Genomic DNA, 3,362 nt, shown 5'->3' with positions numbered 1-3,362 from the left:
GGGGAACAGCCAGCGAGTGGGTCTTTCCTTCTTGGAAGTAGAAGTTTGTTTTTCAGGATCTCCCGATGTTCGTGTGTTGCTGCCCTCCATTTTAGAAGGAGGAGTTCTTGGAAGACGTGTCTTCCGGGGTTGGGCCGCTGCTAAACTACAACAGAATGTCTAGAAGCCTTTCTTGAAAGACAACTGCTGGTTCGACCAAGAAGCAGCGCTGGTTCTTTTTGTCACGCTGTAGTGCTGCGTTTGGGGGGCAAGAACCTCCTGAAGACCCCAGGCTTTTAGTTGCTGGGGCCAGCGTGTGTTGGGTGGGGCGAAGGAGAAGGGCGCTGCCTGGGGCGGAGGGAGGGATGCGGGGACGAGAGGGGGAAGTCCTGCTGCGGGCTGGGGCAGTGTGGCCGTGCAGGGCTGGGCCTGTGAGTGGGGGGATCCCGACCGGCAGTGCCGGAGAGGGCTGACTGGAAGGGCCGGCAGGCTGTTGGGCCGTCTGCCTGCTCTGAAGCTGCTGGGCAAGCCCCCGTTGCCTGTTGCGCGCAGACGTCGTGCTCAGATGTGAGGCAGCGTGCTGGAGAGAGGGCGAGGAGGACCGCAGAGGAGAGGGCCGGGCGCCTGCTGCTTTGAAAGTCAGGAGAAAGCTCCTTGGAGTTCTTCTCCCAACAAACTAAAGAGATGCCCTTTCCCTGAAGTTCTTGGCCCTCCTTTTGGCTTTTCTTCCCTTCTCTTCTTTCTTACCTTTTGCCCTTTCTTACTCTTTCCTGAGTCACACACCTATGGAGCAGCTACCTTTCAGAACACTGACGAGCCATTGGCTGTTTCATGACACTGTTTGGTTTTACCCTAAAACAAGCTCATGACTTTTTTGCTTTCTACCATACCCTCTTTGCCCTAGTAGAGCACGTTCTGGGAGGATGGACCTTTCTTCTCTGCAAAGCAATAGGAAAGCGACAACCAGCATCATGCAATAACGCAAGCTGCTGTGCAAGAGCAGTCAGCTGTCTGACCTAAAAGGCTTTTCTTAGGGCTGACAAGTCCTAACTTGCTGCTTCAGGGACGGCCTTGATCTGCTTCTGGTGGCATCCCAGATCCCTCAGATCCCCTCTCTGATCTGCGGTCAGATTTGCTGCTTTGGGTGGCTGAAGCAATTGCAGCAAGCCGTTTGTCACGTGAGCTCCCATTCTAGTCACTGGAGAGACACGTGTCCTTGCACTGGCTCTGATCTACACTTGCTGGTCGCCAGGGCTAATTTCCCAAGGTCTGCTCAAAGCTGTTTTCTTCTCTGTGTCAAGAGCGGGCGATTGAGCCCTGGGGCTTGTGAGGAGGGGTTTAAGCTGCCCCTGCTTTAGGTCTTTTTCATCTCCCTCTTTCCTGCTGACGAAAAAGCCAGCTTGGTCTGCGTTTCATCTGAAGACCAAATTCGTGGGGCACTTTCCACAGTTGACTTAAGGGCCTGCAAATCCTGAGATGCTTTGGAGCTGCTTCCTATTCTTTCTGAAATCCAAAGTCCTCTTCCAATTTCTCTTGGGGGGTTCTGGCAAGGCAAGAGGAACGGGAATATCTGCCGGGGGGCTTCCCAGAGGACAAGATTGCCATCTCCGTCAAGGAGAGTTGCGGGCGCTGTGTGCAAATGCAGTCCAAGCGTCTGACGTGTCCCTTCAGAGCAGGGTGCCACGCGTGACAGCGGTGGAGGATAAATCCAGAGGTGATGTGCTATGTTCTCTTGGCTTTGTTAGCAATGAGATGGACGTCTCTAAGACCATTTCAAAACTACTTGGATTAGTTGCCACCACTGCTGTAGCCCTGTCCCAGAAAGCCAGCCAATTTGTCCGGTGGGATTTCCCCTTTGGTCCTGGTTTCAGCTAGAGTAGAGTTAATTTCTTCTCAGGAGCTGTTCGAGCGCTGTCTTTTGGATTTGGAACGAGAATGGTGTCGACAACACACTGATGTTTTGGTGTTTTGTTCAGTTGTGTTTCTCCTAAGGAAGTCCAGGAGCTCCAGAGGCAGAGGAGCACCGCGCGCCTCTCGCTGCCGAGGCGCCAGAGGGGGCAAAGACGGAAGAGTTTCTTGTCTTCTGCCGGCAGATGAGAGCAGCAGGGGCAGGGAGCCAGGCTTGTCTGTCTTGCTGTCTATAGTTCAATTTTTCCTGTCTTTAACTGTCTTCGAGTCTGTCTGCCCATCTGTGTTGGACTCTGCTGGTAAGCAAAGGGTTCTCTTAAGAGGTGGAAATAAAACTCTTGGTTTGACCAATCAGAAGGACTTGTTCTTTTCATCCCGCTCTAGTCCTTCATTTCAGGGGCAAAACCTCCTGAAGACCCAAGAGCCTGAGCAGGGTTGCAGTTGGGAGACGCCGGACTATTCTATTCGTATTGGCTCCGAGCAACTCAAGTGCGTCCGTGTGGGGAAGGGAGAGGTGGAATGTCAGGAGGGTGAAAGGATGCCCTGGCCCAATGCAGCCCCTTGGAGCCTCCTTGGGAGGCTCTGGGAGCTGCTGCCTGGAGCCGCTGGAAGTCCAAAGCAGCCCGGGAGCACTGCCCCACAGCACAGCCCCCGCAGCCCCCAAGCCAGTCTCAGAAGGGCTGGCAGCCTGGAAGCGCTGCCTGAGGGCCGGCAGTGGCCACAGGAGGCCAGAGCAAAGAAGGCAGCACCACGCGTCCCTTTGGTGGTGGTGGCTCTGCCCTCTGGGGCTTCTTGGTAGGTGGGTCTCCCCTGGATCAAGGAGTGAGAGCTCGGATGTTCTCCCCTCTGGTTACTTTGTTTCCATCTGCATGCTGCTAAGAGCTGTCCCAAGGGGAAGAAAACACACGCCCAAGCTGGAGCACTGGGCAGGAGGGGAGCTGAGTTTCCTTCCAGTGCCAGGCATGGGCAGAGCCCTGGCACCTTCAACGGTGAAGCCCCCCAGTCGATGGCCCAGCTCTCCCCATCAGAAGCCCTCCAATCAGGGCAAAGGCTGCGACTCCGCCCGACTTTTCCTGCTGGACCTTGCCAAGGCCGCTGGAAGCTCTCAGTGGGCAGTGGGCAGGGGCAGCAGTGGAGGCAGTCCCGCCAGTGGCCCAGATTCAGGATGGGGCCTGATCCAAGTGGCTCTGGGGCATCTGCAGCCTCCTAGAGCTGTGCCAAGGGCAAGAAATCCCAGAGCAAGCCGTGTCCCATGGGGAAGAAAGAAGGAGAAAAAGCTGCCTCAGGAAAGCAGGAAAGGCAGCCAAAGGCACACTCTCTGGGTTGGGCCCTTGTAGCCGGCGGTGTTGCTGAAGCCCCACACCGGTTACCAGGAGGGGCCCAGTTCCCCCAGCAGTGTGGGCAGAGACTCTGAGCTGCACAGCACACGTCCCGCCCCAGCAAGTGCCCAGGACCCCCCTGTTGTCCCAAAGCGG

At 56.0% G+C, this 3,362-nt stretch overlaps 1 long non-coding RNA gene across 1 annotated transcript; it reads right to left on the bottom strand.

Moving 5' to 3' along the window:
• Positions 1–298: 298 nt before the first annotated feature.
• LOC113960749 lies at positions 299–2,585 on the bottom strand. Its single transcript, XR_003532087.1, has 3 exons — positions 2,373–2,585; positions 961–965; positions 299–452 (listed from the first exon to the last, which is right to left on the bottom strand). It is a non-coding gene; the product is annotated as an uncharacterized LOC113960749 (long non-coding RNA).
• Positions 2,586–3,362: the final 777 nt, after the last annotated feature.

Source organism: Neopelma chrysocephalum, unplaced genomic scaffold, assembly GCF_003984885.1.
Source record: "Neopelma chrysocephalum unplaced genomic scaffold, ASM398488v2 Primary Assembly neopelma1_96862, whole genome shotgun sequence".
In the NCBI taxonomy this organism is placed as follows: domain Eukaryota; kingdom Metazoa; phylum Chordata; class Aves; order Passeriformes; family Pipridae; genus Neopelma; species Neopelma chrysocephalum.
This window is presented reverse-complemented; position numbering and strand designations above follow the sequence as displayed.